Source organism: Corvus brachyrhynchos, unplaced genomic scaffold (genome assembly GCF_000691975.1).
Source record: "Corvus brachyrhynchos isolate BGI_N302 unplaced genomic scaffold, ASM69197v1 scaffold11, whole genome shotgun sequence".
Lineage (NCBI taxonomy): Eukaryota > Metazoa > Chordata > Aves > Passeriformes > Corvidae > Corvus > Corvus brachyrhynchos.
In genome coordinates, this window is record NW_008236965.1 from 2916832 (window position 1) to 2942857 (window position 26026).

Sequence of the window (26026 nt, forward strand, 5' to 3'; positions counted from 1 at the left end):
AGCTCGCGCTGTAGGTAAACTGTGCTTATTTTTGAATTGTGTCAAGGAATGGTCGGTTGGAGGAGTGGTCCTGACACCAAAGTGCATCTTTTTTGAGATCTGGCTAGTGTGAATGATATGGGGGACTGGAGGAGGAGGGGACGAGTGGTTTCCTTCTGGGGAGAGGTGAGCACCTTTAAGGAGATCTTGGCAATCTCTCTGCTGGTGTTTCTATAATGCCAGTACACCCACTAACCCCACTCTCATCGACTCAAGCTTGTCATTAATTTTTTGTTAGACTAAATGTTCTTGGGATCTTATTTTAGAAAATACAGAGCGCTCATGGCCATAACTGCAGTGCATAAAGTTTTTGCTGTCAGCACAATAGCAGAGAGAATGCTAAGTAGTCTCAAAAAATGAGGTGGGTGGTATCTCAACTGGGATATCCATAATCAAGGGAAATTTTTGACCTTACATGTCCTGTGCTGTGGATGTAAGATATGATAATCCTATTTTGCCTGAAGTATTCTTACTGCTGCAATGCGCTCTATTGGAAGGGATAAGAACATTATTAGTACTGCATTCACTGTAAAAGGATGTGGCAAATGGAAAACTGGTGCATACATGAGATGGCAAGCACTAGATACTGACTTCTGCAGGATCGGGGAAGAAACTAGAAAATGCAGCATATACTTACACAAAAATTGAATTTTCACAGATGTGCTGTTCCCTATTATGACCTTAAAATCTCTTTTACCTTTACACTTTTATAAAACATGTATGTGAAAGTATGTCTCAGGAAGAAATTTCATGGGGGGATAAAAGGAAATATTAGAATTTAGTTGGCTTCCCCTTCTGTGTTGCAATAGCCTCTGACCCTGACCTGCCCACTGACTAGGGCAGAGAAAAGAGGAATTTTTTCCGGGAATTTGTGGTCCCACCTGCCTAGAGCATTTCCCAGTTTGGTATCAGCATGAAAGACTGGAACAGAAAAGGATCATTTACCTTTGATTGCTGCAAGAAACAAACCTGTAATTGTTAAACTCATTGTGCTTTGGTTTTCCAGGCAGTCTTAAAGTGTGAACAGTTGTAAATATAAAGATATGTTTTCATACAAGCAAGGGATTTTCCTTGTAATTGGTGTAACCTTAATGACAGTTGAGATGTGTTGAAGAGCAAACTATTGAATGAATTAGTATGGCATGAAAATCACACGGATTTTGCTGGAGTAGGGGAAGAGCACAGGACTTCTTCTCCCCTCATATATGGAGTACAAAATTTGCCTGAGCACTTCTAATATCCATTGTGGTTTTACTGATGTATTATCTGCTTTCTCTTCAGGTGTATTGAGCTGGTTTAAACCACCACTGGCAATTGTGCCATTTCCTACAGCAGGGTTTCTTGCTGTCCAAGAACAGCGTAATATTTCTGTCCCTCCCTGCACTCACTCATCTCTTCGCTTCACTGGAGGGTGATGGATGTGTTCCTGGTGGACAGGCTGCTTGGGATATGTGCCTCAGGGCTCTGTCACTGTGTAGGTGCAGACAGGGATGGGATTATTTGACCCACCATAACGCTGTCCCTCAGTGTGTTGTGCCACTTCCTCTGTGTGCTGGGCAGAGAAGACCAGCACTCCCTTGCTGCTTGGCTCAGAGGGGATCCCCAGAGACTGGGACAGATCACCATCTCTCTGATGGACCTGGGGACCCTTGGCTGGGTCTTGTTGATAGCAGCAACCCAATAATCAAGCCAGATGATGTCCCATCTCTGTGTGTCAGGCCCCCTTCTCTGGAACAGTTTTGTTTTCTTCCTGGACCCCATAAGCCAACCAGCTCTCACTGACTTCTATAAAAGATCACAAATCTTGGCCTTTGTTCAAAACTCTGTCTAACACAATAACTGAATGCCTTTTAAAAGTCTTGAAACCGAGAGCAGTATGTGTCAGCACTTCTTTTAGGACTAGTTTTGTAACAAACTCCTTTGTTCCTTTAAGTGCAAGGTGAGGAAATGAAACCCAAAGATTCATTTCCTTATCAGTACACTAATACCTGTATTTTTTGACTGATGCTACTGGATACTGTTATTTTGCACATTGGCCAAAATAGAAACAAAATCAGCAGCACACCTGCTTTCTATGTATTTTTACTTGGATTTACAAAAGACTCTGAAATCAAAAAAGCAAACCTTATGGCTGCAATCAGTCATATTTGAATGTCACATTGACCTTACTGCTAGTGATAATATTGAATCCTGTACAATTTTGTTCAGAATTTGGCAAAGATTGTACTGATCAGTCTTTTCTGTTCTACATATCGGTCTCCATTGTTGAAATTGGAGGAATAGAGAATGTTGTCTTCACTTTAAATGAGTTTATTTTTTAATAATTTGTCCATGTGGGAAAAGTACTTTTTCTGTGATTTCAGACTTTTTACTTTATTGGTAATAAAAATACAATTTTCACTTACTGATGCTGTCTGTGCAATATATTTTTCCAGTGCTGCTGCCATCCTGGTTTGAATACTCTGGGGAAATTGTGACATACTTGTTCAAAAGCATGTGGGACTTGGAAATCTGTTTTCTGTTTTGTTATGTTTTGCTTGTGTGTTTCCTTTTTTTATAAATTTATGCTGAAGGTAGGCTGCAAACCAAATCTCTATTCTAACCAGTTACAAAGCGGGACATTCTCTTTTCTAGTCAAAGCCCCCTCATCAAATGTGTATCTGAGATTTTTGGTCAACTAGTCCAGGCATCTTTGAAGCAGGGGTCAAAAACCTGCATTGTAGTATTACTATGCCGTTTGAAACATTACAGCATAATTTTCAAGGTAACCTAGATGTATATAATTTCTTATTTCTTATTGTCCCCTTGGCATTGCAGAACAGCCTTTTCTCTATATGCTTAAAACTGAAACCATGTAATTTATTAGTGTTTTCTGTTATATGGGCATGTATCTAATTTGTCTTAGTTTGGATCCAAATTGTTTGCTTCCTGGACTGCTTCCTTTTTGCTCTCCTCCCAGGGGTTCATAGCTGCATTTTCTACAGAAGCAGAAGACTGGAAAACCCTCTAATCCAGAAAAGCTGTCTTCTTTCCTCTTGTTGAAGTAGGCTTCAACACAATGAGCTTTTGGGCCACTTTCCAACAACATGAAAGAAAATTTCTACTTTTATATAGTCTCCTATTTACCCTCTGGCTACTTTCCTCCCTCACTTCTCTCCTGAAAAGCTGGGTTAAAGTGTTTGTCCCAATACTTTTGAGTGAATTTCCAAATCACAAAAATATTCTTTATGTTTCTTGCTGAAATAATCTATTTTTTAATTTTAAATCCTTGTGTTGGCATTGCCAGATTACCATATGGAACAAATTCTAATAACCAGCCAAGCTATAAATAAATTCAGCAAGAACATTAAGAGCAAAAAACAAAGAAATCCCTAATCTTCCAAACAGCCTGTCAGGCACCACTTTTATTTCACTTGGGAAAAGAAGAGTAGCTAGGAAGAGGAAATGTAACAAAAGTCTGCAATTAAAATGACAGCTTTCAAAGTTGTGTATGTGAGATGGACTCTAAGAGAAGATGTTTCCCCACCACGTCTCTGAAACTGTATCCTGCATCTCTGACCTTGGGCTGTCCCACTGTTCATAGAACCGCCTGTAAGAGTTTAAGCAGCACTTCGAAAATTCAGCTGCTTGTTGGGTGGCCTTGCTTGTGTTTTCTGTGCACTTACCATGACTCCTCATTTTGTGTATCACTGACTAATTGCAGTGGCTCCAGAAAGCCACATCATATCACACCTAAGCACTGCATGCATATGGTGACAAATTTTCCATTGATATTTGAAGTTTTGGTGATGTGGGGTTCTTATGCTGATACACGTGGGCATTTGTTTATTTTTAACTACCTCTCTGGAGCCCAAGAGTAAATGATACTATAGTCCAGTGACTAGTCTGTGCTGCCTGTGTATAATATGCAAGGATTCTTTTCAAAGATAACAGAATTAGGGCTGGAAATCCATCTTTGATTTAGAACCTAAACTTTTCAGACTTCTGCTACATCTTGACCCAATTCTAGCTCCATTGTTTGAAGGTCTGCATGAGCTGGCTCTATCTGTGCTACATCAGTAACATGCTGAAAAGTTTGCCTTGTGCTCCTTTGAGTGGAAAGCAAGGATTATTCTGAATCCTCAGAGAATCTGTATGTGTGAGATTTCATGGCAGTGTTAGACCATCCTAAAACAGCTCTGAGTAATCACTGCTAGGAGGCAGCTAAAAACCTGTTTGTGATTAATAGTGGTAGATAACTTGCAGGGTCAGAATTACCTGCTCTCTAGTGAGGCTGCTGCCAGTGATTCTGTGGAAATGGTGAAGGCTGCCAAAAAACAACGCATGAATGAACAGCTCAGAGGCCCAGCAGTTCACAGCAAAGCATCGCTTTCTGTCCAGACAGCAGCAAGTTTAAAATAGCCGCTTCCCATTTCCGCACATCGTGGCACAAGTCCAGAGGTTTTCAGGACTCTGGTGCTTCCAACAGGGTTTTTGTTAGAGTAAGTGTTTGTAATTTTCATCATTTCTAGAAAAAATGTCTGTATTGCTGGAAAGAAATTTAGCTGAAAGCAGGGTCTTGTGCTTTTTTCCCCCCACTAGGCTAATACAAAGCAGCTGCTGTGGCATCTTCCTCTGAGCGGCCTCAGCACAACACCCTTGGAAATAAGAATGACTCATCTTGATGGGGGTCTTCCTGTTGGGATATTGGAAATAAACACAGTTACTGCAGGGGACTTAAAGTACAGTAATTTGGGTGATGAAACTTGAAGCATTGCTGGGCAAGGAGAGGCTGCAATCAGAAAGCTGTCAGAGGCGGCCGAAAGGCCCTGGGGGAAAAGACGAGCAGAGTAATAAGATATGTCCAGAATTTTGTGCTGTTAACTTAAAATATGGTGGAAATAGAATATTGGCTCTCAGTTAAATCATGCAGAGACTTGGAAAAGGGCTTTGAGAAACACACAGGCATTGTGCAGGATTGCTGCAACAGTTATGCCAAATGCTGCAGCTTAGTGAAGGTCTTGGACAGCCCTGCAGCAGTAAGCACCCTGAAAAGCTCTCTTTACCTGGCAGGTACCAAAGCTGTGTGCTTTGGGTGTGCTTGAGAGCCAAGTAAATAACAGTACTGCTCCAGACTGTCAGCCTTAACTTCTTGCATTAAAGCATCATCCCTTCCTTTACCTTGTCACTGTTGAGACAGAAGTGAATCCTTGTGAAATTTTTTTTGGAAATATATTTATATATGCCAGGTAGCACATGAGAGGCAGATGTGTGCTCATGTTATGGTCATTGATTTATTGTTTAGGGGGTTTATTCAGTCAATTTAAAGCTGCTACTGAGTATTCAGGACTATACACATACATTTTGCTGTTTGTTTTTTATTTTGATTGTTTGTTTGGTTTAGGGTTGTTTTTTTGTTTATTTTTATTCTTACACAGAAAGCTGTTGGCAGTTTGGTTTATTTTACAAATAAACATGTTTGAGGAGTAGAGGAGACCATGACATGGGCTCTCCTCTGCTCATCTTGATGCCTTGTCCTACTGGGTTGTCTTTCTTTCAATGTTTGCAGCAACTCCTATTCTGCAGTTGCCTCCCTGCCCCTCTCTCTGGACTCTGAGCTGCAGAACCATGCCTGGTGAGAGACAGAGCGTGTGTGACAGTACACAGGGCTGTAGACTATTGAGCATCCCCAGAACAAGCTCTCAAACTTGATCTTGTGGGGAAAATCTTTGCAGAAGATACAAATATTCAACTGTTCGGTTTTTCTGAAGGATAGAAACACTAAATTTTTCCAAGGTGGAAACATAAAATCCAGGAACTTTTTTTTTGGCTTCTGTATGTTGAACCACAAAAGAATTCACACCCTGGGAAGATGTTTTCTGTGTACGTTGTAAAAGCACACTCCTAAATCATGGCACTAGGCCTGTTGAATGAATACAATAGCTGGAATATTGCTGTGTGAAATCAAATTAGACTTCAAAAAAAATCTTGGTCTATGACCACTGGTCTTAATGATGGGCTAGAAGAAACTTGTGGCAGATGTATGTCAGGGGGTGCTGCTGTTTCCCAGCAGGATGCCTCTGTGCAGGCTGTTCTGTCTCCTTGTCAGGCGGTGCTTTGAAGAGTTGACTGGTGTCAAGGGGTGAGAAAATCTGGAGGTGAAGAGAAAATGCTTATGTTTCAAAGTTTATAAAATGAATGTACAAGTTAGTGCCAATTCTGAAACAAACCTGTGCAGTAACACAAGGACCTTGTCTGTCTGGGGGCAAGAGCAGTTTTGGGATGCAGTAAGAGCCACAAAAATCAAGCTGAATTTCTGGTGTGCTGTACACCAGGAATCAAGTGCTGCTTGTGCTGTTAATATATGCACAACATAATGAGTATTACTACTATAATTAGTAATTTTCATTATAATTGATGTAGCTACAGTGTGAGTCTATTGAAAAAAAAAAAAAGTTAAATAATGAAAAGGGATGACACAATCCTTGTACCACAACAAAGCCCAGTGCAATGTAATTTGTCCTATCCACAACAGAAACAATCAAGTCAGCCAACAAGTGCAGTTACATGGTCAAAAAGTTAAATACTGCTCTGTGCTTGTATACCAATCACAGAATGACTGAGGAAACTCAGATATTACTCATAAAAAGTTTGACAACTTGACAAGTAAAAGGTATAAGTGATGCTTCATAGTGATACAATAGTGTCTTTAGATAAGATTTCACGTCATTTTTAATTAATGTAAATACATGACGATCCATGTCTCATTCAAAGAACTAATTGGTTTGTGTCTAAAAATGGGATTCTTGCTCTTTTATCTGTAAATGATCCTGCATTATGTTGTTATTAAATAAAAATGGACTCTACCACACAAGCTGGATGCTTATAATGTAGCACTGTTTATGTAATCTAGTTTCTTAAATACTTCATAGTTTCTTCTATTTGAAATCTACCTTGCCATAATTTATCTTTTGGGCATTCAGCATTATCTTGCAGTGTGGAATTAAAATTTACATTAATTATAAGTTCTGAGGAGAAAACCTTTGTAACAATGCAGTTTTATATGTCTGTGTTGATTGTTGGTCTGAATTCTTTTCACGGAAAAGTCTTTGAGAGCTTGTCTAACACAAGTTTGCTTTCTCTCTGGCATAATTAATTTTATGGTATGATGTAAAAGGTGCATTTCATTTAGTGTACTCAGAAATACCCCACTTTTCAGCTTTTGCCTGCTAACCTTTTTCATTGCTGAAACTTAAAAAAGCTGCTGAGAAAGACCAAAAGAACACCCAAAATTTCAGATTAAATATACCCCAAAGTAAATGAAAATTTAACCTATAATGTTCCATCCCAGTTCAAAGGCAAAACTTTAATTTAACTTGCTTTAGAGCAATTTTGAGAATTTCTTGTATTTTCAGTCACCATTTAAAATGAGAACATCTTTGGTTGTTTTCTTCAAACAGGGAAGAAGAGAAATAATGCTGTAGTACAGGAAGAAGTATTACTTCTTTCAAATGTACATGCTCGATAGGCCAGTAAGAGAAAACTGTGCACGTGGAAGATGAATGTATCAGAGTAACCAAAGAGAGGACAACAGGAACATTGTATTTGTGAGTCTCTTCCAGCTCATTTACCTAGCACAACTTTTAAGATCAGTAGCACATGGAGTAATTGATACTGGCAAATAAATGGCATTTCTGTGGCCACATCTTCCTGATTCTCTTAAACTATTGCATCCCAGGAGAACAGCACAGAAGAGGGGTTAAAATAACCATTTTTAATATAAAATACTAATTTTTTCTATCTAAAGGAAGAAAAAATTAAAACGAATTTTTTTCAGCTAAAAATAATTTATTCTGTTTTTACTGAAGCAACGTGTAGCAGAGGACTTCATTTGAAATCTCTTGAACTAAGTCTTGAAACACCTTATCTCCAGCACCATGAGCTCAACCTGCCCTATCACTTTGTTCTCACAATATAAATCAAAGAAATGAAGAAGGTGCATGGACCTCTTGGAATCTCAGGTTGTGAGCCCCACTTACACACTGTTCCCATTTGATCAGTATGAGACTGGAAAGTTGTAAGCAGAAAGAAATACTGTGTTATCTGGATTTGTGTGTTTTAAGTTGTTGGGTTTTTTTTTTCCTAATCCTAATGAAAATATGTACTCTAATTATTAATGTCTACAAAGAAATGAAGGTCAACTGCAGTAATAATTATTGAGTTCATGCAGTATCTAGTATGTAGTTCCTAAGCAACACATTGCACATAACTATTTTTGCTTGCAAAAATCAAATGAGAAACAGAAAAGTCTCCAAAATAACCAAGCTGCAATTGGTGCAGTACCCTGATACACATTAGTGTCGTAATGCAAACACTGAAGTGTTCACTCACCTTTTTCCAGACTTATCTGAAATCATACAGAAAAATGGAAGAAATTACCAAAATGTTGTAATGACAGAAGGCTGATAGTTTTAAACAAGGTGGAAAGTTATATGGAAAAGTGTAACTTTCCACCAGAGATTCTTTAAATAAAGCAAATTAATCTGAAATTCTTAATACATGCAAGTTTGAAGTGAAGCAGTACTTGGAAAAGTTCATTTTGAATGAAGAAGTTTGACAAAACTCTTTTCTATTTTGCCTCAAATGCTCAGTGTTTTCATACCTAGCCTGATGGAAAGGGGAAGAAGAAAAAGGCAAAAACAGGACTTCTGAAATTTTCTGATGGGTTTTTTCAAGAGTCTCTCCTCTCTCCTTGGAGTGGGTGGGATTCAATTTGGCAAACTTTACTATATCCTGGAGGTGCCTACCTCTGAGCTATTCTAGGTTCCCTGTATGATCCATGGAGAAAAGTAGGCTCTTTTAAGGGGTGACTCATGTAATCTATTTCAAACACCTACTCTCAGAGAAGATGTCCATATAGGAGCCAAGGGTGTCTGGCTCAGATGTGTATGTCTACACTTGGCCAGATGAATCTTACCCAGTATGTCTATGCTGTAGACTGCCAAGAAACAAGATAAATTTAGCTGTATGGAGCTCCGTGCTGTCACAGTGAAGTTTTTAAAAGCTACCTCAGGTATTTCTGACTCCACTGCTGCCTAGACTCAAAAGACAAAAACTTTCCAAACAAGAGGGGTAAGATAAAAAGCAGTTCTTTAATGAAAGCTTTCAGGTGCACAAATATGGCTTTGCACACATGTGATACAGGATTTCCACAATTATTAAAAGGTTAATTAATTAGTATATCTTGCAGGTACATCCAATAAGAGATCAGTTGCCCCAGTAACCCACCCTTGTGTCTGCCCCTTGGAGTTGGTCCAGGAGGTTCTTTGCCCTATATCTTGTTATGTCTCTCAAATTCTGGTGAAAAACAAGATGTCCTTGTCAGAAATTCTCTTCTTGAGAATAAGACTAAACAGAATTTCAAGAATGTGTTAGAAAGGGTTAGCTCATTATTCTAAAATGTGAGAAAGGGCAGGAAAAGTACTAGAAACTATACAACTATATGTTAAAAATCTACAAGGCCACAAATACATGAAAAAAGCTAAAAGTCTTTAGGCATCACCACAACATAGTCTTTCATAAGACAGCATTCACTCAGCTGTTTCAGGCTCTTGTTTTCTACAGCTGTCACCTCTGACTGGTGGTACAAAGCCATTGTGCTGTCAGGGAACTCTGGAACCACCCCGTGTACAGTGTGGCACTAAGGAAACCAGGGATACCTGAATATATCTGGTGAAAGATATCCTGTAGGAGTTAAGGTATGATGTGACTTCTATCCTGGTGAAGCTGCTGCTGGGGTCTGAGTCCAGTTGTGGTGCTGATGTTTCAAATGCCTCTGAAATCTTCCAGCACAGTCAGAGGTCTGGGCATGCTGCCTGTGAGGAGAAGTGAAAAAGCACAATCTTTTTATTTTGACAAAGAGAAGGTTGGTACGCTATTTTATCGTGGTTTAAGAGCTGCTACACAGTGACATTTTTTGATACAGGATGACAATTTAATCCAGTGAATGAAAGCATGATGCTACTCAATCTCTAAAACCAGATTATTTCAGGCGACAAAAAAGAGGACTTTTCACAGCAAGGCTAAATAACTGTTGGAATAACTTTATCTAGGAGTTTTATAGATTATTCTTTTCATTGAAAATCCTTTTAATCTAGATATGATACAGCACAATGAACTCTTACTGCTTTAATGAAGGAATTAAACAGTGAAATGTTGTGGCCTGTGAAGTGAGACTCTGAAGGCCCTTCTGGACTAAAAAGCTGTTTAATGGACCCAGTGCAGCATTGGATCTCAACCTCTCACACTCCTGGAAAATCTGCATTTCAAAAAGGCTATGCAGCCTTTCCCATTTCCAATACAATTACTGTCAATCACTTGGTCCTATCTTCCTCACATTATGTTCCTTTAATAAGGTTCTTGATCTGAAAATGTGCTCAGAGAACTCACCTTCTGTGAGCTGGACTCGTTATAGAAAGGTAGATAAGGGAGCTGGAGAAGCAGAAACTGCTGGAGCTGAAGGCTGTGACTCCAAGGTATGGCACAGGGCTTAATTTTGAAGTATTTTGCTTTTGCTACCAATTCTCTGCTGGATATTTTTTTTGCACCGTTATGTACCAGAATACCTTTGATAAGCCCACTATAAATCTATTTAAATTTGACAGAAGAAAATTAATACTTCTTTTTAACTCCAGTCAACAATTACAGATCCCTCTGTTAGTAATCGAGTTTGTCTTTGCTTCTCTGGAAGGGACTGGAAGGAGTCAGAATTTAGGCTTTACACCACTCTCTGGAGGATGCTCTGTTGATAGCTAAAATTATAGGATATGAGTCTTTGCCAAAACTATGGTGTTAAATGTCCGTCTCACCCTGGCCCTCCCCCCACCAAGCTTGTCTCTGTATCCTCAGTGCCAGTGCTACTGTGAATTTGTCTCTCTTTCATTCTCTTTCTTGCTCAGACTTTATCGAGGCTAAATAAGATCTTTGCCACACTGAATTTCTCATCTCATCAGTTAAATATGTTTTGTCTTTGAATAATTTTGGCTTAGGCAGAACTACAGTGTTTCTGTTAAAAAGCATAGAATTGCAATTCTGTACTGTCTACTTTGTTTCATAGGTGTTCCTGTATATAAATGGGTATAAAATAAGCATTTTATAGAAGAAAAAAACCTGTAGTAGTTAAGATTTAAGTTTTTTCACTGGTCCCAACTATTTCTCTTTGACAGAATGGCAATATCAGTCATGGAACAGTGATCTGCACGATTGAAGAGCTTTGAAAGACGCCTTGTGTAGAAATCAGACCTTGCACATAAAGGCTTTCAGATGACACTGCATCGTGTCTTGAGGAAGGGCTGCTTCTGCACTGGAGTGAAGGTACCACTCTTCATCTTCCCTTTCCGGCCCCCTTGTTCCGTGTGTTCTCAGTTTTCTTGGTCTAGTCCAGTCCATCACACCTCCTGGCTGCTTGAGGGCAAGCCAGGGTTTCAGTTCAGTTCCTCACTGCTTCTACTCCAGAGCGAGGAGGTGGATAAATTCCTAACTTAGGTACTTTTCTTACATTTCTGTTCCTAGGGGTCCTCTTTTTCCTTGCCAAAATGCCTTTTGATCTACCTCTCCCAGCCAAAACATTTGTGATATGTGATGACCCCTCACAATGCTCTTACTCCTTGCTGTCAGCTTTGAAAAACACTTTGGTGCTGATAAATTAAATCTGCCATGATGTTGCAGGGGTATGAATAATGCTAGAGCTTAGGCTTTGGAGTGGTTTTTTAGTAGAGAAGGGCATTTCTACACATCATGAGTGTAATATTGACAAATCATATAAAATAACAATGTGCAATTGAGAATAACATTAGGAGATGTCATGTGTTCCTTTTTTAATAATGTATAGGAATTTCATAGAGGAGATGAATGAAGTAAGAGAACAGAGTTAAGGTGTCCACTGTAGTAAGAAAGCAGTGAAGCTTCCCAGAGTCTCCAAACTCTTGAGTTAAATATACAATGTACATTTTACACTGTACTAAAAGAAAGTGTAATGGCTGCACATTAGCTTTGGAGAGTGATGCAAATTGCACCATTAATGCCATCCTTGCATTTAGATTTGTAACTGCTTCTTGTTCTATCAAAACATAACCACATTTTTACTCCTTCTTGCTTTATCAAACCAGATTGAATTTAGGAGAGGAAGTTAGCTTGTCTGTTTAGCTTGCGTATTATTAGCGAACACTGCTAGTAACATGGGAGTCATCTACACTAAGTTCGATGTCTGAGCCTAAGTCTATCACCCTCCATTTGTAGGCAATGAAGTGAACAGACAACTCCAGAAGGCGATGCCTCTTATGATAAGTCAGCTCAGATAAGGAAGATTAATTGCTCTTTTCAGGTGCTTTTTTTCAATTTTCAGCTAGGAATAAAAGAATAGCCTAGGCGTAAATCTTTCTTTGTTTCTTTATTTGTCTTTGTTAGGCACCTCAAGTAAAGAAGATAACCCCATATTTTGTCATGGATCAATGGAACAGCTTTTGGGTCATGTTAATTTTTATCAGATAAGGTTAATTTGTATCATTGCAACTATTTGTGGTAATATGCTTGTTTTGCAAAAAAAGTTCAGGGAAGGGAAAGAAAAGGAGAATAACCTTGAAGTGACCTAATGCAGTGTTTCCTGATTTGTTTGGATATCCCTCAGAGGAGCAGTAGCATCTCTTTACCTACTGAAGAGGGTCCGGTGGGTCAACAAGCACTACAGTGTGAGATTGAGCGAATCAGTGAAGAAGTCGAAGGGTGGGTATGGTATAGAGCAGTGTATAGCTATTTAAAGAACAGGGATAGAGATGACAGAGCCCAAGTCTTCTTGGTGGAGTCAAAACATATGGTAAGGGACAAATGGCTGCACTGAAGCTTGCAGGGCTCAGATTAAATGCGAGGAGAAGCCTTATCTATGGGTGGGTGATGCCCTCATTGCCTGTCAGAGTATTCAAGACTGAGCAAGACCAAGCCATGGCAGAACCGAGCGGGTGCTGGCTTTGGGCAGGAGGTTGCTCTGGGTGACCACTGGGGGTGTCTTCCAGCCAGTGTTCTTGTGACTTTCTTCTCTTTACTCTAAGGAAAGCAATCTCTTCCTATGGAGTTCTATCCTTAAAATCTGGAGCCTGTTCCCAGTGTCCTGTTCCCAGCCCTGCTGTGCTTCTCACCCCATGAACTCCTGAAGCATCAGTGCAATATGTGGATATGCTCCTGCTGTTCTCAGCTCATGGACCATTTGCAAAGTGCTCCTAATAGCACTGTGTGATTCCACTTAGGACACTGCCCTGTGACACCTGTGTTTGAATCCCTGATGTGGTCAATACCAATGAAACACCTGGAATTAGATTTTCCATATGTAATGTGGGTGTGCTTTAAAGACTAGCCTGTTGTCTTTTCTCCAGAGAAAACAGAAACAAAAAGATCTTCTTAGGGTCTATCTTCCCTAACTGGGGAGCTGGTTTATAGGATGGGGACAACTCAATGTTTTCTTATCTCTAAATGCAAACTGTGATTGCAGAACCTTAATTTCCTGTAGGAATTCTGAAACTGGGCAGTATACCCACTACAAAAAAAAAAAAAGTGTTGAAAGTCTGATCACAAGTTTGAAACAGTAACCACTTATAAATATGGAGAATCTTGGGGAAAAATTAGGGAAAACAGAGATACATGGAATTGGAAAGTGCTATTACAGCATTGCTTTTCAGCATGAAAGGGCATCTTAAAATCTTCCATAGCTTACATTGTCATCTTGATATTTTCTTCTGTGTCATTATTTCCCACCTATTTTAGGTGATATAAACAAATGCATTTCTTTAGAATGTTATCACTTTAATCCCTCTTCACCTCGAGTTCACTAAAGGAAAAGATATTTCTTTTCCTATTCAAGAAAATGCAAAATGAATACAGTGTTTTGATAGTAGAATCTATTTAGTTAGTTAGTTAGTTAGTTAGTTATATTGGTGGTATGGTCTGTCTTGATTTTCACGCTAAGCATAGTACAGTGTATATTTTTAAATACCAGTTTATTACACCTTGACAAATTGAAGAACTTTACTGAAAGAACTCTTGAATCTTTTTCTTCAACAGTCCATCAACCTTGTAGACTGTTCTGGTTCTTTGCCTTCAGAGATGTTATTTTATGTTTGGTCGATTTGAAACTGCATTTTTATTTTATTGATCTAGCCAGTGACTGCACAACTTACAGACCCCTATCATTGTGCTGTGATACTGAACATTACGCTTTGTTTCCAGCAAATAAAGCCAGTAAAAATTTATGCATCTTTGGGGCAAATAGGAATTTGCATTGTTTGTGTGCGCTTAAAACATAAGAATAGTGAAAGTTTTCCCATTCTGTTCCTTTTTCTGAGCTTTGTTAATGCAATCTGTCACACATAGTTTCTTACTCCACTTTGTAGTGATGCCCCTTGTATGGGAGGATTCAGAAAGAGGCAAAAGGAAACAAAGGTGGGATGTTTTTACCTTTTGAAATGCCTGGAAAGATGGTAAATGGAAGCAGAGCCCTCCCTGAATGACACCAGGCTGATAGGCTGGAGGACAGGGCTACGATTGAGAAGCATCCTGGCAGTCTGGCCAAAATGACCAACAGCTGAGGCAGGATAACCCCAAATACCAGTACAGGCTGGGGCAGCTTTTCGGAAGAGGAGTGTGGGTCCAGTTGGACAGCAGAGCAGTGTCCCTGGTGGCCATGGGGGCCACCACAAACTGGCAGCTGTTAAAAAAGGCTCATGAGGCTTCATCTGGAGTCCTGTGCCTATGGGTGCTCAAAATGAACTGGAGATGTGTTCCAGATGGCTGTGTAAACTCCATGCTTTAACCTGTTGTGTGTGCAGAATAGCACCTGCTGGGGCATGCCCCTAAACCACAGGAATCCTCTGTGGTCATTGTAGGAGAGTGACAGAGCAGGCAACACAGCAAGCTAGGAAAGTTGAGTAGAGAGGGTAAGTTCTAGATGTTGTGGTGTCTAAAGCAGATTTTTATGAACAGCCTGACTCCTACAGCTCACAGATGCAAGGGGTGATGCAATCAGGAGACTTCTTTTAAACGGGAAGGGAATATTGCTAACAGGCTGTTGAGATCTGGGATTCAGATCAGGCTGATTTCCCCCAGAGGTCTTGATTTTTCTCCATAAACTACAGATGGTGTGTAGGACAACAGTTTCTAAATGGGGTGTCACATCTATGTTTAAAAAGCTAGGCAAGATGAATCTGGGTCAGTTCTGGGCTGAGTTTTGTCAGTAATATTGCAATCAAGATTAAAGCTCCAGAGAGTTTACATTCACTTTTCACTCTGTTCTCAATTGCACCCTTTTGGCACAGTCTGACTCACCACTAAACTTTTAAATGTCAGTCCTTAACTTGTGAAATCACATCTCTAACTCTTAAGTGAGGTAAGTAATTTATTTTAAATAATTAAGCTTCAAATTTAGTCTTTTCCTCCTCCAAAAACTGGAATGCTGCAGACTGAGAAAGACTAGGTTTGTATCAGTTGATTGTGGCAAGTGCACAGTCTATCTGTGCTGAAGAAGACATCAGTAGCAGTAGTAAAGGTTATTTATCAAACATGCAAGATGAGACCCTATTTGCATATGAAAATTAGCTAAAGATGTGGGGACAGCTACCTCAGCTATCTGCTACACCAGAGGTTTGAGATCGCTGCTTCAGGGACTGTATCCTCACCTGTCTGGCACACTCTGATGGAGCTGAAGTGATGTCCTGTCTTGCTTGGCACTTGCTGCTGCTTTTTACTTTGTTCTGGGGTCATCTGTCCTGTCTGCCCAGTTAGCTAGTGCCAACACCACAGGAGTGGTGGAAGGTTATCTTCTGAAGGGCTCAAGCTCACCGGCACAGAGCTGCTGCTCTGCCAGCAGATCAGGGGAGATTTGGTGCCTCTTCTAAGTGTGTTTGGTCTGTGGCTGAGCTGCCAGCTGCCAGCTGTTCTGGACACTGTTTGGCCCAACAGATCTTACATCTCCTCATGGCTTTTGAGGAGCCATGCTTTTGGTGCACTAGGAGCTATATAATCACTACTGTGAGCCGGAGTTTGGCTGCAGGCAGAGCTAAACAAAGTCAGACCAGCACCCTGGGTGTGTCCTGACTGGGCTGTCCTGTTCCTTCCAGCCTCCATAACTGAGCTGTCCTTTCCTCCCCCAGTTCTCTTTTAGTGTCAGCAGGGTCCAGATCTAAAAGAAATAGAGCAGCACCCCAGGGTGCTTGTTTTTGCTGTACCCAGACTTGGGCAGGCATTGCCTGGACTGCAAATTCTCATGATCGTCACTGACATCTTTCAGAATTATCTGGTTTTGTGTTTTTCTACCCCCTGCAGTTCCGGTATGTTGTCAGTGTCTACAAATTCTATCTTTCATTAGAAAATGCTTAACTACTACCAAACTGTGATGAAACTCTAGAAACTATGGCCCAGCTACACTTATTATCTGCCAGACTCGATAGTGACAGTTCATAAAATGTTTCTCTCAATATTTAAAAATAAAATGCAGATGATTCTGCATTAAGCATCTGATACAAGAAACAACTTAAGTGCTGAAACGTGTTTTTATTCTCAAAGCAACAAGTCTGTCCAGATCCTCTGCCTTAGGTATAAAGGATTGTACTAGGCATATGAACCGAGGGCAGGCTAGGCTTTTCTAGCTCTGTTGTGCATGTTAGAGCCAGTCCCATGGGAAAACATGGCACAGTGTCTCTCCATGGGGAGGAGTGTGACATAACCAGTAGCAGCAGAGTTGACAGGGATGGTGGTAAAACACACATGTGCCAGAAAGACTTGGAGGAGAGCACCCCCTGTGGAACAGGGATCTTCAAGGAGTCCAGCCTAGTGAAGGCCAAGACTTGCATGTGTTGTCCTTGGGGAGTACTGGCAAGAATGGATTCTGAACGATAAGTGTGGATAGCTGTCCTGGTGTGGAGTGGCTTTTCTCCCTCTTTTCTTGCAATATGTTTTTACTGGAAGGCTGTACCCCTGATGAAAAGGGGCAGGGGATGCTGAGGGCTGCCTAGGTTGGAAAGACCCTCTGGTCCCACTTGCACACTGGGATTAGTGTTGGCTAGGCAGCATTCTGGCCTTGTACATGGCACATATAGAGAATCTGGGTGAGATCTAAGTGAGGATGCAGTTGGTGGCTGCATAGTTGGCCCCCCAGTGGCCTGTCCTCTCTCAGTGCCTGAACCTGTGCAGTATGGTCTTGGATAAGGTGCTCCTGCTTGGGATGCTTTGCAAGGAAGCCTTTGGGTCATGCAGTCCTGGTCAAGGAGGAGCATCGACTGATATGGGGCTTGGTATGATGCTGTAGTGGGTTTCAGTAGCTTTTGCAAGACCCACTTAAGGGAAGAGTGCATTGTGCAGGCCTTCAGCCTAGAGAACAGAAAACACCTGTCAAACTCCATTTTTGGCTACATATTCATAACTTGTTAGAGCAGGTCCCACTCCGTCACAGAAATGACCTTTGTGTGTTATACATCTATTGTTCTTTGCTGCACAAAGTCAGGACTGCCAGCTGCTGTAGTCCCTAATGGAGCTGTAGCTGTAGGAGGTTTTGTTTTAGCCCCAAAAGTAAAGAAAGACCTGACTGTTAAGCATAAAAGGATGTGTGTATATTGCTGGCCTTGCTGTGCAGCCTGAGTAGCCATGGAAAAGCACCATAGGATGTGTTCTGCCTGGAAGGGTTGCCACAAATGTTACATTTGCCCAAGAAGGGGAAGGTGGTTGAACTCACTTCTGTTTACTGAGGAGAGCCTTGTGCAAACATCTGCCACATTCTAGCAAAATTTACAACCTCTAAAATATGTAGCTTTCTGGAGCCTCAGAGGCTTACAGTGCTAAAGTCATTGGAACAACTGCTAATGAGTTAATTACAGTGGATTCATTAGTTAAAATTGCTGCCAGAGACTTGAATGTTTCAGATAACTCTGCTGGCAAGTGGGTTACACTGCTGGGCAGATCTTTGCCTGATTTATGGCTCTTCCATAATCACAATTCACAATGGAATTATTGCCTGATTGTCCCTAGAATTCAGTTCTGGTTTTATCTTTTTTATAAAAACCATCTTTGCTTCTGAAGGGATTTCATATGTGCTGCAAGTGCACTGTAAACCATTATCACAAGCAGCTATTCTGTGATTCTTGTCTGAAGGGCGCCTTCCTGCATGGCAGCTCTTCCTGTGAAATATAGACAGCTATCCATCACCCATGAAATATGAGGCATTAAGAGGCTTCTAAATAAAAATGTAGGTAGTTCATATCCTCCCAGGGTGATTTTGTGCAAAATAACAAGGATTTTGTCCTTCTATCCAGAACAAAAATTTGTTGTGTGAATCAATAGTTGAACTCCTTTCTTGTATGAGTATCTGCTATCAAGTATCTGCTTGATACTTAACATGCATATTTAGAAATTATATTTCATGGCTTTTTATAGTTACAGTGATTTTAGTCCAGAAATGTGTTGACTCTGGCTCTTTTTTTATAAATAGCAAACCTATGATCAAACCTCCTAAAACCTCCAAAAGCAATTCAGAAGCCAGGTTTCAACCATTCTTTGGATGTTTTTCCGCAGCAAAAATTGCAGCTGTGGGTGTTGAGGCCTTTGGAGACATTCTCAGGCTTTCCATAGTCCTGCAGTAAAGCCTCTAGCTCTTCTGCCAGGTTTGTTTAAATACTTTCAGTTAACTTTTTGATTAAGCTCAATGAATATCTTCTTTTCACCTTGGCTCAGCAAGAATAGCATCTCAATTTCTCTCCTGTCCGGGTAGGTGTACCTTTGACCTGAGGGTTTAGTCATTATTCAGGGTCTTACAAGCTTTTTCATTCAAAAAAAGAATTGATACAGAGCCTGCTTTTTCTTTACTACAAATGTTATTTCAAACACCTACAAAATCCCATTTCTCTGAATAGAGTAGGAGTCTAGTTTTGGTCATAATTCCACACCCCTTTCCAGGCTGCACTGCATCTCTAAAAGTTTCTCTTATCCATTTTTATGGGCTTTCATTGCCTTTCTCCCACAGGCACGTCTGCAGCCAGCACTACTGAGTTGCTTATAGTGTTCCATCCCTGAGCAAACCTGTCTGTCTCATCTTCCTTATGACAGCTTTGGTTTGCTGTGTCTCACTATAAGTCTGTTATTCATATGCTGAGCTGTTAAAATTCTTCTTACCTTTGATACTTTGCTGCTGCTTAGAGAAACACCTCAGGTAATGGTGAATCAGAAAGAAGTAAATACTTCTCTACAGAAGATGTTGAATTGTCCCAGTTCCAATGAATCATGTCTTCTTTGTGTGTTTAGGTGCTTCTTCTACAATAGGCCGTTTATTATGATTTCTGTAGCAGGCTTCAGAGCGCCATGTGATACTTGTTTGAAGTGCTTGAAGTGTTTCAGTCCAAAAGCTAAAGTAAAAAGGCTTGTGAAGATAAACTACATAGACCTGTGAAATTTTTCTATAAATTGATTGTCTCTTAAACAGGCAAAAAAAAAAAAGTGTCAACATTTAACAGCTGTAGTCTCTGTACAATGAGAAGGGCTAGAGAATGGCTTCCACACATGGCTTCCAGCTGAATAGTTGAGTAGTTTGTTTATGTAAAAGTTTACTAGTGTTATCTGAAAATGACAAAAGATTAGGTAGATTAAGTATAGGAATAAAATAAATCCCTCAGCATTATTCCCCAGAATACTTGAAAAAGTTCTCCCCCAACCAGCTTTCTGATGTTGCCTTCACATTCCTAGCTGGTTGGCTGAGTAGTTTCCAATTTCTACAAATGCTTGGGCATTAAGGAGGAGGGTTTTGTGGTGTACTTGGCAGTGCAAAATTAACAGCTGGACTCAATCATCTTACAGATCTTTTCCAATCTAAATGGTTCTATGATTCTATGACAAGTTTTGTATTGTCTTTTGGCCCCTGGGACCTGCTTGGCTGTGCCCATGTACTGCAGCAGGCAGGATGTCACCAGACTGAGGGTGGTGATCCTCCCCCTCCATTCAGCACTCGTGAGACGTATCTGGAGTTCTGGGTTCACTGCTGGGCTCCCCAGCACAAGAGAGACCTGAATGTACTGGAGCAAGCCCAGTGAAAGGCCACAAAGAAGATTAAGGGACTGGAGCATTTGGCATGTAAGGAGGGCCTGAGGGAGCTGGGACTGTACAGCCTGGAGAAGAGAAGATTTAGGGGATCTTACCCATTGGCATAAATACCAGATTGGGTGGGGATGAGGGAAGAGGACAGAGCCAGACTCTAGTGCTCAGTGACAGGAAAAGAGGTAATTGGCACAATTTGAAATACGGGAAGTTCCACTTAAATGTTTTCTCAAAGGCTGATCAAACACTGGCACAGGTTGCCCAGAGAGGTTGTGAAATCTCTTTCCTTGGACTAGATGTTCTCCTGTGCTGCCTTCCTTCCTCAGCAGGTGTAGTAAGCTCTGTTTTGTTTTGTTACTTTTGCAAAAATGACACTACAACCCCAGTGTCTATACCAGAGAGAATACACCTGCATTTGATGTTTGTGACATTTAGTAGTTCAGTCCAGCAGCTGAAATACCCACACTCATGTTGAGCTGACAAGATTGAAAGGTATTTGTTTTGTGAAAAGGTCGTTTTTGGTATCTTTTCACTTATGCCATAAAAGAAAAAGGCAGTCCCTAACTAGGATGTCTTAGTTCCACCTTTGTGGGTTTTTTGCCCCCTTTTCCTGTCTGCATGTTTTTCTGTCAAAAGCCAGTTCATGAACTCAGGAGAAATGTACACCATTGGCTTAGCTGAACTGTTCTAATTAATGATTTTGGAAAAAAGGTGGAGCTGCCGATTACCGGAGCTGTCTGATTACCGATGTATTACAGTGTCCTGACGTTAATGATTTTGGAAAAAAGGTGGAGCTGCCTAAACTGTCTGATTACCGATGTATTACAGTGTCCTGACAATTATGAAGCAAAATCCATTTTCACATTTGCTAATAGTTCTTCCACAGCCACTGCTGCTATTTGCCTGACAAACCCCCATAAATTAGCAATTTGGCAACTGCTGTGTCACCTACATGCAGCTGATCAGTAGTGTCTTATACAATGCTTTGGTGGAAGCAGCAAAGAAGTGGCATGTTGTTTATCACAGGAACCACAGTCCCCAATGTTTCGTTACTGTAGCTGTGGCTGCCTCTTCACAGTCAGTGTTCATCATCAGCTCAGTGCCTAAGTTGCACTCACTGCTGGTTCAACTCCACCATTATCACAAATACTATTTTTTGTGATAATATTATGAGGCAGTGTCTGTAGCAGGGGCTATAAAAGTGTTAAGATGGGAACAAGGAAGCTGATTTATTGCCTTGAGCTCAGGATTGTACAACAGGACTACAAAGCAAGCCTGTGCTTATCCAGCTTGGGTTCATGCTAGAGCTGGCTGGCATCTCCCTGTCAGGTTTGTAATGTAAGCTCAGGCACTGGAGCTTGTTCCCACTTTCCAGTCTTTCCTTCTCATAAAAAGAAAGATGGAAGCATGGCAGCCCAAGGTGTTACAGTTTTCTTCAGGGCACGTTGCAAGCCTTCCAGGCAGTGCATAGGTGGCCTTATGATCCTGACACCTGCAGCTGAGGGCTGCAGCAGCTGTCGTGGACTGTATGGCTCCCGTTGCAGGTACAGCTTCCACTGCAGGTGCAGCTCCCATTGCAGGTGCAGCTTCCATCACCAGGTGCAGCTCCCATTGCAGGTGCAGCTTCCATCACCAGGTGCAGTTCCCATTGCAGGTGCAGATTCCATCACCAGGTGCAGATTCCATCACCAGGTGCAGCTGCCATTGCAGGTGCGGCTCCGCATTTTGCACCCCAGAGCAGGGAGAGGGCTTAACATTTGCAGCTCGGCCACTTGACTTTGTGTAACACCACTTCAAAGTGTGCAGACTTCTAGTCCTAATGTAATGTTCAAGCATTTCAAGCCTGCCCCTGGAAAAGGCTCTGTGCCTACCTTACCGTGCAGAACCTATAGGTCCAGAAGGGATACAGCACTTCTGGAAGCTAGACTGCGTGGGAGCAGTTGGCCTTGCACTTCCAGCAACCTATTTTAGCATATTGTTCAGTAAATAATCACTGTGAACATAAAAGACTGCCACAATGCCATATGAGAAGATTTTCAAACGTGAAGACGCTGCCAATTGAAATAAAGTGAGCTTCAGCTATGTAGAACTGAATCTGCAACAGGGTTTTCTTACAGAGAATTATTTTTTCCATCAGTCTGATAGTTAGAAATGTTCCAGATTTCATTTCAGGGAAACATTCATTAAGCAGTCGTAGCTGGGTATCTGTTAGGTGGTTGGTGAAACAAAGTTTATTAACTGATCCATATCCAGAAATGTTATTAAAATCCAAGAATTTTATGTAATATTGTATTGCTCAGATACCAGATACTGCTAAGCCAAAAAATTTTAATATAGGGCAAATCTACAAAAATCATGGTTATTCTTTTAAGTGGAAGTTGCCATAAGCATATTCAGCAGCTGCTATAAATATAATGTGAAAATAGAAATTTGTGATTTTTGGTTAGGAAAAAAAAGAAAAGTTGATCCAACCTCTTACCATTTCAGGAATTAGATATTTCCCAAAACTTTTTTTTGCCCTTTTCAATCATCTTATACTGGCTTCCTGTGGTACAGTGAATTATTAGCTTGAGGATATAAGAAGAAACTGGTAATATCACCTGTGCTGCTGCTGCAAATCAAATGTTCATGAGCAACAGCAAATAACCCCACTGAAGTGCAGGAGGACAAGGAAATTTGCTGGAATATTGCTTTGCACTTTTTGTGACCACCAGCTCCTGTACAAAGCTGAGGACTGAATATTAGCCAACTGTCCTTTGTGAAAGTCACTTAAAAGAAATTGCAGAAAGTGAAGAATGAAGCATCAACATTTAGAATTTTAAAAACAGCTAGTAAAGGGAATAAGAATGTATCTCTCTGCTGGATCAGATCCTTGGCTTGCAAATGGATCCTTTCAGCTGTTTGCATGAATCCAGAAATGGATCTCAGTTCAAGGATTTCTTATGAAGCCTCCATTAGACCTAAGAAGGGCTTTGAAAACTTATTTTTAGACAGTAAAGGACAGAAATGATCAGCAGAATGATGGAGTCTGACCTCCTGCATAATTCTGCACCTCCTCCACAGCGGGAAATGAGCTGCTTTTTGTAATGACATGAAGTGAAGCCAAAATTTGGAGCAGTGGTAGTTGCGTCTGTTTGATGCTGTGTTTGGCATATACCTCCCTGGATTTGGAAATCAATCCTGCAAACTTAAGAGTAGCTAGACACATTAAATTTCACTCCTAGGACAGTATAACAAACATTTCTAAGCCTGACACCTCTGTGTGACACAGGAAAAAGACCACATTTAGTTCTATTGCAGACATTACTGCTGGGTCTCAGGACAGTTGCTGTGGGTGAGGGAGGATCTTTGGTCAGGACTGTACAAACACAGCAGGCACTGAGAAGGCTATAGTCTAAAGGCAGGCAGAGGGAAGTCTTGAGATCCATGAACTAACTTTAGAATAGCTGGATCAGGCACTGGAAGTAACAGGAATACTGCTAAAGCACTGAACTGAGCTGCTGCTATTTTACAGCACTGCTAAATGTGAAAGAGCACTAAAACATTTCATGAGCTGGTCTAGAGACAGAAATCTATATATACAGCATGTTCTTAAGTAAAAGGGGAAAGCAGAAAGTAAAATTATTTCCCCTTTTGTCACAACTTAGTCACAAACCTACACTTAAGAAAGTGACCTTAGTGCAATGTCAGGCTCCAGAAGGACCTGGACTGCAGCCAACTGCCAGAGAGAGATCACAGGAAGATTTGGAAATCATTCTGAAGGGAGTGACCAGAATTTGCTGAGGAACAGAAATCAATCCAGACTGGCACTTACAGGGAGAAAAACAGAGCTCCTGTATGGGAGCATCACTAAGGATACAAAACCCAAGAGAGAAAGACACCAGAGGCAGATAACTTTCATCTCTAGAAAGGAAAGTAGTTCATAAAAATTGCATACATGTGCACATATCTGGTGTGAAACAAAAATGACAGTTTCTTAAGTGCATTGTGTTAAAAAGAGACCCCACAACTGTGGCAATCAATAAAAACGGATATGCCTTATGGAGAAATTCATTGTGTTCCCTCCAGATTTCAGGGTGACGGAGGCTGGGTTAGTCACTGGCAGCAATGTGTCTGGGATTCTCAGTTCTAGAACTGGTGGACATTCACTCACATTTGCAGAAAGAAAAGGGAGACTGCTGCTCCCTGATGCTGCCACAGAGTACAGGAGTGGGTGTAGCTGCAGCAGTGGAGGCAGAGTCATGCTTGGCAGCTCCTCTCCCGAGGTGTCAGGGAAGAGAGCCTGTGCTTCCGGATATGCTGAGAAAAGGGCAGAGTATACAGATAATTGGTTAAATGCTTCTGTAGTCTCTTTCTCAGCTGGTTAAAAAAATGGACTTCTTGCCTCCATAGATTTTACAGGCTCATTATTTTGTGGCTCATTCATATTCTGTTGTTGTACTGTATGTATTATTGTTGTGGAATGAATAGATCTAATGGGGACACTTTTCTTACTGTCATGCTTTACACAGCTGTAGAAAGCAGGGGAAAAAACAACATATGAAAGTATTATAAGGAACCAATTCATGCAAACTTTGTTTTTGCACTAAAACTGAAGCAAGTTCTGTGTCTCGGTCTGCTCTATTAAAAACATTCCCAAGGCCTCCTTATGCACCTAAGCTCAAAATTGGCATCTGACTTCCAATGACATGACAGGGCAGTTTCCTGCAGCACTGAGGAAATGAGGAAATGAGGAAAGAAGGGATCTGCTTGACTCCTCTGATGCTTTCAGCTGTGATTGTGGTACTGCTTCTCTTCTTCACTCTGTAATTAATTGCTTCTTCAGGGTACCCCTGAGAGAAATCGTTTTTCCTTCCCTCTCCCCTTCCATTCCCTGCTAGTTTTCCAAGAGATGTCCTGGAACTTCCTCCTCTATCCCTTTGTTTTTCCATGCACAATGAACTTGTTACTAAGATGGTAGTTCAACAGTGATCCTTACCCTGAAACTTGCAGGTGTCTATTGCTGTCTTGTCTCCTTCTTTTCGGGATAATATTTTCTCCTACCTCTGATTTTTTCAATGGGTGTCAGGTTCAAGACAGCTCACTTATTTGTCTGCAAACTTTTCTACTGCTTTCTTAAATGATCAAACACCACCACCATACCGCCCACATCAATCAAAGTGAAAAACTGATCCAGAGCCCATTTCTGTCCCTCTTAAATTTGTATGCAAGACTGCCGACAAAAAAACGGTCATGAAGATGACCTCTCTATATCAGATCCAGAGTTTGTTAAGTCTCTCTCCATTTTCACAGATTGCATCTCAAATTCTTCCAAAGCAACAGACAAATTTGGAAGGACCATAGCTTTAATAGTCAGTGTTCTTCCAAGCTCCATTTTCAGGCAGAATGAATTTAAAGCACTGGAGGACAACCTAGCAACTTTATTTTTTAATGATGTCTCCACAGTTTTACACCTTTGCTATTAAAGTTTTGCTAGTAATTAAGGAATAGTGATTGTGTGAATCATTTAAGTAATTGAGTTAGTGAACTGAGGTTACTCTACAGTTAATGAGGTTAAAATTGCTGGCTCCTGTATACAGTATTTAATTCTGTGAGTAGTCATTTTGAGGTCATTATTGCCTGTACCAGTTCCTTAAGGTAGCTTTGATGCACGTATTTTGTCTTGAAATTACCTGCCCTTAACTCACAAAGTACTATTCTAAGAAATGAAAAGTGTTGAGGTATTTGTGTAACTTTCAGTTAGGTTTTGAATTATAGCAACACCTAAACAGGGGAATTTTTCATTGGCTAAACTGTCACTGAAAACACACTTGTTACCATCACTGTGATGCTTAAGAAGACGTTTTCCTGTTGACCTGATGTCAGCTCTTGTGGGTTAAAGTTTCTTTTT

General features: G+C 40.7%; 1 long non-coding RNA gene across 23 annotated transcripts in view; it reads left to right on the top strand.

The window, feature by feature from the left end:
* Nucleotides 1–26026, top strand: part of LOC108445249 — a 290571-nt gene that overhangs the window by 19903 nt on the left and 244642 nt on the right. For all 23 annotated transcript variants that reach the window (XR_001860038.1, XR_001860035.1, XR_001860029.1 and 20 more), the window contains exon 2: nucleotides 11244–11391. This is a non-coding gene — a long non-coding RNA (uncharacterized LOC108445249). The remainder of the gene's footprint in view (nucleotides 1–11243; nucleotides 11392–26026) is intronic.